The following is an 11893-nucleotide window of genomic DNA, read 5'->3' as shown; positions in this document are numbered from 1 at the left end:
GGCTTCACTCACCAGGTCTTCCCTTTTACCTAGCTTCACTCACTAAGACTTCCCATCTGCCTAGTTTCACTCACTACGACTTCTCATCTGTCTGACTTCACTCACCAGGACTTTCACCTAGCTTCATTCACTAGGGTTTTCATACTGCCTAGCTTCACTCACTAGGTCTTTTCACCTGGCTTCACTCACCAGGACTTCTCCTCTGCCTAGCTTCACTCACTAGGTCTTTCACCTGGCTTCACTCACCAGGATTTTCCACCTGCCTAGCTTCACTCACCAGGACTTCTCAGTCAAGTATCTAGTTAGTCTTGACCTACTTGACTCTTCTTTAACTAACTGGTCAACCTTGACCAAAGGAGAATTGTATCAACGATCTGCCCAAATGAACGATTGCACCTGCATTCTTCACGTATTGTCAATGTATTGTCAAATATCGAACCCCAAACATCAAGACTCAAGGTTGAGCCTTCTTAAGGTTAGTCAATCAGGTCAACCTTGACCTAGGGAATATTGCACCAACAATCTCCCCTTTTTGATGTTTGACAATACCTTTAAGTTAGGCTAATCTCATAGCCTCAACTTCTTTCATACCAAGGCATGAATGGGGGTTTCCTTCATTCTCCCCCTTTCCTAGAGGGCAAACTCCCTCTTTAGGTAATAAAGGCCTAACTTAAACCCTACATTCTCCCCCTATTGGCACACATAAAAAAGAACTCTCCCCATGAACAGTTACTCACTGTTGTTCACAACACTTATAATGAAAGTCTCATACCCTTCATTATCTTCGACACTCACCCTTGAGCGTTATTCAATCCAACAATGAAGGTCCCATACCCTTCACTGTATTAACTGCTCACCCTGGAGCAGTAGTCCACGTTATGATGCTCATCCTAGAGCATCCAAACCCCTCAATGAAGATATCCACTCTCTCTTGTTTTTCAATGCTCAACCTTGAGCAATTGTCTTTTTAAACGAAAGTTTAACCACCTTCAATCGTGTCAGAAAATAAATTTCATGTCCTTAAAGAGTAACTCTTCCTAAAGACATGCATGTAACTTCTGTCATTGCACCAACAATGACTTGGAATCCCTAAATCTTTAGGAAACCCCAAATTTAGAAGTTTTGAGATTAAAAAATTCAATAATGAAATCAAACCTCAACCTAAACTTCTACTTAGTCTTTCTTAGCCAATCCAATCTTGTTTTCATCATGAAAACTCCACCTAAATGTAAACAAATGTATTTTGAGAAGTTAGGAATGGTTACATGGATGAAAAAGGGTTTAAACAGCTGAAAACAAGCTTTCCCAGCCAAAACCACTATGTCAATCAATGGATCGATTCATATGGTGTGGATCGATCGGTGAATCGATCCACTGCGTTTCTGTTCGCGTAAAACACCTTCTCAATCGATCGCCTGATCGATTGAGGCACTTCAATCGATCGCCCGATCGATTGAATGCCTGACATTTCTGAAAATTGATTTCAGCAAACTTCAGAAACTTTCCAAAAATTCTACAAAATTCTAAAAATCGTGAAAATTCGTGTAGACATTACTTAGGGTATACACTCTCAAGGAAAAATAGTTTTCTATGAAAATACTTCATATTTTCAACGATTGACACAAACTTGAAAACTTGTAAAAACTTTAGTATTTTCTTCAAGTTTATGTCTAACTTTTCAATGATGATTACTATCAAAAGATAGTCTTCACCAAGGTTTTCCAAAGTGTATTTGAAATCAGTTTCAAAACCAATATCCAACCATGTTCTTTGGGCTCAATGCACATGACTTGTACATTAGCTTTTCCAATGATTGGAAAACACATAACTATGTGTTTTGATAAACCTACAACTCAACTAGATGCACTAAATCAACATCTTGAGTTTTGTTTATCATCCTAACATCTCACTTGTATCTAATGTGCGATAAAACACATATAAGTCGCCTTATAAGTTTTTGTGAGATGTAAAGTTTGGTTTTGCCTTAAACTAGGGATCATGAATTTTGATCTAGGCATTTTAAGAATTTTGAACATCCGCCAACGATGCTACTTGTTAATAAATGTCATTAGTCCTTAATTACATGGAATTAAAAGTGATGCATGATGTGTTATGACATACATCAGAATTAAATGATTTTTCAAAAGAAAAGTTGTTATAACTACATGATGTATGTATGACATGACATGATATTTTTGTGTTTTTCATAATAAAGCATGAGTGCAAAAATGATGTCATGACATGTGATGGGCAAATAAAGCATGGTAGTTTAGCCGAAATAACATACCTAGATTATCTATCTAAGTGTCCTTAAATCCTTAGCTAAACCTAAAATTAACCTAGATTGCCCCTTATCTACTCATGAAAATGCCAAAATCCAAATTGGCATTTCTTTAAGCCATGATTAAATTGTGTCAATTAAAATTAAGTATACTCCTCAATGTTTGACACACTTTACTCTTTCAAGAAGTAATAACTTAAAATTAAGGCTTAGATTTATCTTTAAATCCCTAAGAAAATACCAAAATCTCAACTTGGTATTTTTTATATTTTTCCAATTTGTGTCAATTTAAAATAAAATCAATATTTTCAAATTATGGCACATTTTACTCTTTTAAAGAGTAAATGAAAATCTACTTCATTTTCAAAAGTTAATAATAACCTTGAAAATGCTCTCCGAGTGTCAACTTCATCAAGGTTGGGTTAACTATCTTCCCAATTTGAGTTGACATTCTCTAACCCATCTAAGGGGTAGAGAAAATGCTCATAGGAACCCAAAACCTATTGGTGCTCCTTGGATGCTCTAGGTACTCACTAGGGATAACTTCCCTAGATACCTTCCTAGTGACCTTGTTAGGCTTCTTAGAAGCCTTGGTCACCTTTTCTAGGTCAACTCTAGGGATTTCTTCCCTTATGACCTTCTTAGTGACTTTATTAGATTTCTTTGTAGTCTTAGTCATATTTGTCGTTATACTCTTAGGGATAACTTCCCTAGTATTTTTGACTTGACCATTAGACCAAGACTTGGTTCCATAACTATATGGAACCCTATGGTAAGAAGGTTGTGCCTTCTTGATTTTAGGTTTGTATCTCAAACCCCTATGACCATTGGATGACCCTTGTTGCTTTCCTAGACCTAGTTTATGCTCATTTTGCCCTTTTAGGATATTTTTCATTCTTTTTAGGGGTTTTTCCATTTTATCAAGTCTTGACCTCAAGACTTGATTTTCTTTCTATAAATCCCTAGATTTTGGGTTTTCATTGTGTTTTTGAGCATTTTTTTTTTTTTAGGCTTATAACTAAAATCCCTAGAGTTTTTGCCTAAATTTTTATCTACCTTCTTAACCTTAGGTGTGGTAGTTTTAGCATGAATAACTACATGTTTTTCTTCAATGCTATCATGCTTTCTGTTTTTATGGTAAATAGCATTAAAATGAAATAAATTAGAATTAGCATGCTTTTTACCATAATTCAAGGGGATGAGCTCAATAAATGATACCTTGGGTTTTACCTTGGAAGCTCCCCCTTGACTTGTGCTTCCTCCCTTGACTTTGACCGTATTCTTCCCCTTTGGACATTGACTTCGATAATGTCCTTTTTGTTGACACAAGAAACACACAATGTGCTCCTTGCTCTTCTTTGTTGTGGGGACAATCTCTTTGGGCTTCTCCTTGCCCTTAGGTGCCACTTGACCTTTCTTGTTGGCTAATTTTGAGCACTTGCTCTTATAATAGCCATGTTCCCTACACTCAAAGCAAATAATATGATTTTTATTTTTAATTGAAATAATTATACCTTCATGTGTAGGATGACACTTTCTCCTTTTGATCCGGATGTAGAGGTTTCGTCTTGATCCGGCAATGATGGTCCACGCTCCCCCTCAATCCTACAGGTGGAGACTTCTTCCTCTTCATCATCGAATGTTGAGCATCTCTCAACTTCCGAAACCTCATGCACATGAAATAAGGAGTACACTCCTTTGCCTTTATCTTCGTGCTCTATTGAGGATGGACTTTCTTCTTCTTCCTCCGGTGTTGGGCACCTCTCAACCTCGGAGACATCTTCCTCTTGGTCTTGCTCCAATGTGTTACCCTCTTTGAATTCATCTTTATTTGGTATAGCGGAGCGTTCTTCACGAAGCTTGACCAATTTGTTCCATAGCTCTTTGGCATCTTTAAATTCTCCAATTTGCTCCAAGATGTTGCTCGGCAATAGATTGACCAATAGCTTGGTCACTTTATCATTGGCCTCACATCTTGGAAATTGTTCTTGGTTCCACTTGCTCCTCTTGAGAATTCTTCCTTTTGAATTTGTTGGAGCTTCGAAGCCTTTTATTAGAGCAAACCATTGCTCTATCTCCATCATCAAGAAATTTTTTATTCTTGATTTCCAAGAATCGAAGCTCGTCATAGTGAATGATGGAGGCACCCTCGTGTCGAACTCGAGTCTATCTCAGAATTCCATTTGAAGTTGAGCCTTTTGATGAAGTCTTCGACTTTTGAATTTGCTTTAACTTCTTCACCCTCTAGTTTTGTTGCCCCTTCCAGCGATGATTCCGGTGAAAAGCGACCTCACTCTGATATCATTTGTTAGGGTTGAAATATGCTAGAGGGGGGGGGGGGGGGGAATAGCTCGTCGTGCGCTCGTCGTCTTGTCGTCGCTTGTTTCTTGGTGATGATATGCAGCGAAAAATACAAGAAACACAAAGGATTTACTTGGTATCCACCTCAAGAAGAGGTGACTAATCCAAAGATCCACACACGACACACACTCTCCACTATGAAAACACTTCTTTACGGTAACTACCGAAGGCGGAGAAGCCTGTACAAGACTCACACACAAAAAGAAAAGAAGAAGCAAATACAAGTAAATTTTACAAGATTTTACAACATAAAACCCTAGCTTTCTTTCCCCTTCTTGTTTGGAATGCCTCTTGACCTTGGAAATGCAAGAACACCTTGCTCCAAGAAGCTTCAAGATCTGGCAGTGAGTTCTATGGAGAAATCACTGTGTGATCGGTGAAGATTCGCATGAAGAACTGCTGAAGAAAACACTCATAACGGCTTTATCCAACGCCAATGGTCGGATCTGCTTCCAATCGATTGGGGAGGCTTTGGATCGATCGGTTGATCGATCCAGAGCATCTCTATGCTCTCTGGAACTCGCTTGAATCGATTCCCCGATCGATTCACTATGTCCCGTGGTTTTCCAGCACTCCAATCGATCGCCCGATCGATTGGAGGCTCCCAATCGATCGGACGATCAATTGGGAGGCATTCTGTGCGCCAACGATTCTTCCCCAATCGATCCATCAATCGATTGGGAGAAGAATTTGTTGTGGCACCTCACCCAATCGATCAACCGATCGATTGGGCATGAGTCAATCGATCGATTGATCGATTGGTCCAACTTGATTTGCCCTAATCAAGTTCCAAGCCCCTAAAACTCTAACTTCTGGTCAACCATGACCTGTTGGGACATCATGCCTAGCATCTGATCACCCCCGACCTGCTAGGACTTCTTTACTAAGTGTTTGGTCAACCCCTTTGACCCACTTGGACTTTTCTCCTCATGCCAAGTATCTGGTCAATCCTTTGGCCTACTTGGACTTCTCAATACCAGGTGTCCGATCAACCTTGACCCACCTGGATTTCCACGTGCCTGGCTTCACTCACCAGGTCTTCCCTTCTGCCTAGCTTCACTCACTAGGACTTCCCATCTGCCTAGCTTCACTCACCATGACTTTCACCTAGCTTCACTCACTAGGGTTTTCATATTGCCTAGCTTCACTCACTAGGTCTTTTCACCTGGCTTCACTCACTAGGATTTTCCAACTGTCTGGCTTCACTCACCAGGACTTCTCCTCTACCTAGCTTCACTCACTAGGTCTTTCACCTGGCTTCACTCACCAGGATTTTCCACCTGCCTAGCTTCACTCACCAGGACTTCTCAGTCAAGTATCCAGTCAGTCTTGACCTACTTGACTCTTCTTCAACTAACTGGTCAACTTTGACCAGAGGAGAATTGTGGCAACGATCTCCCCAAATGAACGATTGCACATGCAATCTTCACGTATTGTCAATGTATTATCAAACATCGAAACCCAAATATCAAGACTCAAGCTTGAGCCTTCTCAAGGTTAGTCAACCAGGTCAACCTTGACCTAGGAAATATTGCACCAACAAAACGAAATCCGTATGACAAGTTTAAGAAGATGAACAATTAGGCATAGAGAAAGTCTGCTTGGAATAATCATTCAACTATTAGTTTATTGAGAAATTAACTTAATATTTAATTAATTAAAACTAAGTTGTGATTATAAAGCCTGTTTTTCTTTTCTTTTCCTCTCATTTTTGCTGACCAAACTCTCCCAATCCCCTCTCCCTCTCACGATTTCGCCATCTTGTCTTCACCGTCGCTCCATCATCAGATCGACATGAGCGCCAAAGCCATTGCCCCTTCGTTGGTGCTAAGTTTAGCTATCGTCATTCCTCCTTTGTCCTGGCTCAACGCCACAGCAGCTGCCTATTGGTTGCTACTCGGAAAACCTAGAGGTTCCACTGTACAAAAATTTTGTACAAAGGTCTGAACCTTTTCCTAGCTACCATGTGTTCTTTTAAATTAAATGTTGGATCGCCTGCGGAACTTAACACGTTTGATCCAAAACTTAATCTATTTGTTCTTTAAGGTTTAGACTTGGATCTCCTACGAAACTTAACACGTTTGATCCAAATCACCTAAGTTATTAATTCCATTAAATATTAATTTCCATAATTGGTTCCCAGTACTGACGTGGCGAGGAACATGACCTTCTTGGATATGGGAACAACCACCACCGACTAGACAAAACCTTTTATGGAAAGCTAATATTTAATTTCCTAAAATAACTTTAGGTCAACCAAAAAGAACAATCAAATCACAAGGAAAAGAAAAATAAAAGAACACAACTTCGAAAAACATATTCGAAATACTAGAATCGTAAGCATCTTGTATTTGGTATTATTTCCATAAATAACTAGCATGATGCGGAAAGGAAAAATTACTAGTTATACCTTCTAAAAAGACCTCTTGATCTTCTACCGTATTCCTCTTCTAACCTCGGACGTTGTGTGAGCAACGATCTTCCGAGATGAGAACCACCAAGCACCTTCTTCTTCCTTGCAAGTTTCGGCCACCACAATTCTCCAAGAGAAGTAGAGGTCCGGCCACCACCACCAAGCTCCAAGGGATGCAAGAAACAAAACCACCTTTCTCTCCTTCTTCTCCTAACTAGAACCGGCCACCATCAAGAGCTCCAAGAGAGGTTGCCGCCGGCCATAAGAAGAAGAGAAGAGGAAGAAGCTAGGGCCGGCCACCAAGGAAGAAAAGAGAGGAGAAGAATAATAGAGTTGATCACCCGTGAAGGCACCTCTACCCCCTCTTTTATAATCCTTGGTCTTAACAAATAAGGAAATTTTAATAAAAAATTCCTTAATTCTTTTGTCATAAAAAAGAAAAATTATTTTAATTAAAAAACAATTTTCTTCTTTTAATAATAATGGACGGCCACTTCTAATTCCCCAAAACAAGGAAAATTTAATTCACACAAGAATTAACACTTCCTAATTTGTTTCTAGAAATTTATAAAAATTTCTCCAATAATTTTTATCCCTTCATGATTGGTTAATAAAAAGGAAATTTTATAAATTAAAATTCTTCTTTTAAACATGTGGATAATTTTCAAAAGAAAAGTTATCTCTAAAAATTAAAATCTCTTTTCAATCTACAAATAAGGAAAGATATCAAATCTTTTCTTAATCTTTTGTAGAAACTAATAAAAGAGAATATTTAATTTTTAAACTTCTCTTTTAAATTATTATCATGGTTAAAAAGGAAAGTTTTTCTTAAAAATAAAATCTCCTTTCAATCTACAAATAAGGAAAGATTTCAAATCTTTTCTTAATCTTTTGTAGAAAGCTTTAAAAGGAAAGATTTAATTTTTAATCTCTCTTTTAAAACTATGATATCCACATAAGAAATAATTTAAAAAAAAATCCTTTTTAATATGATGTGGCCGGCCACCTAAGCTTGGGCTCCAAGCTATTGGTCGGCCACCTTAAGCCCAACCTTTAGGCTTGGCCGGCCCTAAGCTTGAGCTTCAAGCTTAGCTTGGCCGGCCCCTATTGGTTGGGTAAGAATGTGGGTATGTGGTGGGTATAAATCTCTATATACAAGAGGCTACGATAGTAGGGCTGTAAATGAACCAAGCGTTCGTGAACAAGCTTGGTGTTCGGCTTGGTAAGAGCTTGTTTATGTTCGTTCAATATACATAAGATTAATTAAACAAACAAGCTTGAACAGCTCGTTAAGCTAAACAAACAAGCTTGAACACATATGTGTTCAGCTCGTTAATGTTCGTGAACAACGTTCGTGAACAATGTTCGTGAACAACGTTCGTGAACAATGTTCACGAACCATATTTATTAATAAAACTCTTTCAATATGCTAGATAAATAATAAAATAAAATAAATAAATTTAAATTATCAATTTTAATAACTAATCAAATAATTAAAAGTTTCAAACAATCAAACAAGCTTGAATTGAGAGCTTGATAACATCTAAACGAACCACGTTCAAACCAAGCTCAAGCCAAGCTCGAACCAAGCCCAAGCCAAGCTCAAGCCAAGCTTGAATTGAGAGCTTGATAACATCTAAACGAACCAAGCTCAAGCCAAGCTTCAAACAAGCTCAAGCTCATAAAAAATAAACCAAGCCAAGCTTGAACACTCATTTCAAAAGCTTGGTTCATTTTAAGCTCGGCTCGGCTCGGCTCGATTATCTTATCAAACAAGCTTGAACACCCCAAAGCTCGGCTCAGCTCGGCTCGTTTACAGCCCTATACGATAGGGACCGAGAGGAGGAATTGGTTTTGGTCTCCCGATAAAATTAAGCATCCCGTGTTCGCCCCGAACACACAACTTAATTTTATCAATAATAATTCATTCCACTAGAGAACTATTATTGAACTACCGCACCAATCCCAAATTACATTTTTGGGCTCCTTCTTATTATGAGTGTGTTAGTCTCCCTGTGTTTAAGATATCGAATGTCCACTAATTAAGTGAGTTACTGACATCTCATTTAATTAATATCTTAGTCCAAGAGTAGTACCACTCAACCTTATTATCATGTCGGACTAAGTCCACCTGCAGGGTTTAACATGACAATCCTTATGAGCTCCTCTTGAGGACATTATCAACCTAGTATCTCTAGGACACAGTTTCCTTTTATAATCAACAACACACACTATAAGTGATACCATTTCCCAACTTATCGGGCTTATTGATTTATCGAACTAAATCTCACCCATTGATAAATTAAAGAAATAAATATCAAATATATGTGCTTGTTATTATATTAGAATTAAGAGTACACACTTCCATAATAACCGAGGTCTTTGTTTCTTTATAAAGTCAGTATAAAAGAAATGACCTCAAATGGTCCTACTCAATACACTCTGAGTGTACTAGTGTAATTATACAGTCAAGATAAACTGATACCTAATTACACTACGACCTTCCAATGGTTTGTTCCTTTCCATTATGGTCATGAGCTACTGTTTATAATTTATAAGATACTGATAACATGATCCTCTGTGTGTGACACCATACACCATGTTATCTACAATATAAATTAATTGAACAACTACATTTATCATAAATGTAGACATTTGACCAATGTGATTCTTATTTCTAGATAAATGTTTATACCAAAAGCTAGGCTTTTAGTATACACTCTAACACTGCCATCAAGCCCCCTTCTTTCTTCCGATCTCCTCGGTGACGCCATCACCCACATAGTGTCGCTCCTTTTTTCGGTGTGGTACTGCGGCTATAGCCGCCAATGAGCAGTCGCAACCATCATTTTAGTCGACTGAGCTCTCCCTCTTCCTGAACCATCACTGCCACACCCTCTCGTTGCCATGCCCTAAAGTCCAAATGGTACTTTCTCCATATTGAGAGAGGGGTGATCATTGGAGACACCCTCTCCTCTTCAAATTCGAAGAAGAGAGCTCTATTTCCACCACATCAACATTCGAATTTCATCTTAGAGAAATTTCAGATCTGATTCGAGGGGGGTATGATATGCTTAGTATTAGATTAGAAAAGATCTAATTTCATTTTTCTGTATTGGGATATTGTGATTTGTTGCTTAACTGGTCATTATATTTCCAACCATCGCTATTCGTGAGTGATCCAGCCAGTCGAATATTTCCTCTCTGCCCGCCTGATAGCACCTTCGATCCAATGGATTCAAGTCTGGCTACGGGGGCATAGGTCTCATCATAGTCTAACCCTTATACTTGATTGAATCCTTTAGTTACTAACCTAGCTTTATTTCTTACAATTTCACCCTTATCATCCAATTTATTTCTAAATACCCATTTAGTATCAACTATGGTTTTGTTATTGGGTTTGGGTACTAGTTCCCAGACCTGGTTTCTTTTAAATTGGGCTAACTCCTCTTGCATTGCAAATATCCAGTCTGGGTCAGGTAGAGCTTCTTTTATAGCTTCAGATTATTGTCATAACTTACATCAAGATGAATCTATGGTAGCCATCTCAAGACCTCAATATCAATCACATAGATATGATCCCAATTCTTCAACTTATAATCCAGGATGGAGGGATCATCCTAATTTGAGGTATGGGAATGCATTTTATCAACACCCACCACAAAATTAGCTTAATCAACCATCATCTCATCATCAACAGAATCAACATCATTTTCAGAATCATCCAACAGTTCATTATCAACAGTTTCAACAACCACAATTACAGCAAAATTTCAACCAATCTCAGCAATTACAACCATTTCAGAATTTCCAGCAAGTCTAATGTTGCAATTCAGCCACAATTTCAGAACCCACAGAATCAACAAACCAATTTTCAGCAGCTTCAGCAACCTGGGTAGAATTTTCAACAGCCAAATAATGCAAACCAGCACCAATTTCAGCAGCCATTGGCATCTTCTTCAAGCCCGAGATCAATGCAATTTCAGAATAGCTACAACAGTTCAAAAATAGAGGATTTGATGCAGCAAATGTTGCAACAGCAGCAACAAATGTTGCAACAGCAGCAACACCAGTAGAGGACTGATACAGCATTGCAAAACATTGAAAGATAGATTGGGCAGTTGGCTAGTAACATTAATCAGATGTGGAACCAAGGATCTGGGCAATTTCCTTCACAACCTACTCCAAATCCTAAGGGAACTGTAAGTGCACTAACTCTTCAAAGTGGTAAAACAATTTCAGACCCGACTCAGAATTTATCAGCTAGATCCCAGCAGATTTCACCCAGTCCAGCTGCAGATTCAACCTCACAAAAGTTCCAGAATTTTCCAGCAATTCAGGAGCAAACAAATTCTGCATAGAATGGAATTTCTGGAGCTGATCGACTACATTTTACTCAACCTGCAACTTTAGAATTTACTCAATCTGATAGAGCAGATTTTGGCTTGGAATTTAATTCAACAGTAGTCAACCATTCATCTTCAACTATAGCACAGAATCTGGACAAGAACTTCACCAGCAAGTAGCCGAGCCATCTATTCCTCTACCCTTCCCTCGAAGAAGTATATAACCAAGAAGAGAGATGGAGGAAGAAAAGGCTAGAGAATATCAAGATTTGGTGAAGTTATTCAGCAAGGTTGAAGTGAATGTGCCTTTACTAACCATGATCAAACAAATTCCGAAATATGCCAAATTCCTCAAAGATCTTTGTGTGCACAAGAAGAAATTGAAGGGAAATGAATTGACTAATATGGGGGAAAACATCTTAGTATTACTTCAACCAGTTCCTCAGAAGTGTGAAGATCTCGAAGTTTTCATAGTGCCTTGTGTTATAGGAG

Source organism: Zingiber officinale, chromosome 10B, assembly GCF_018446385.1.
Source record: "Zingiber officinale cultivar Zhangliang chromosome 10B, Zo_v1.1, whole genome shotgun sequence".
NCBI lineage: Eukaryota > Viridiplantae > Streptophyta > Magnoliopsida > Zingiberales > Zingiberaceae > Zingiber > Zingiber officinale.
The sequence above is the reverse complement of the archived record's forward strand: the minus strand, read 5'-3'. Positions refer to the sequence as shown.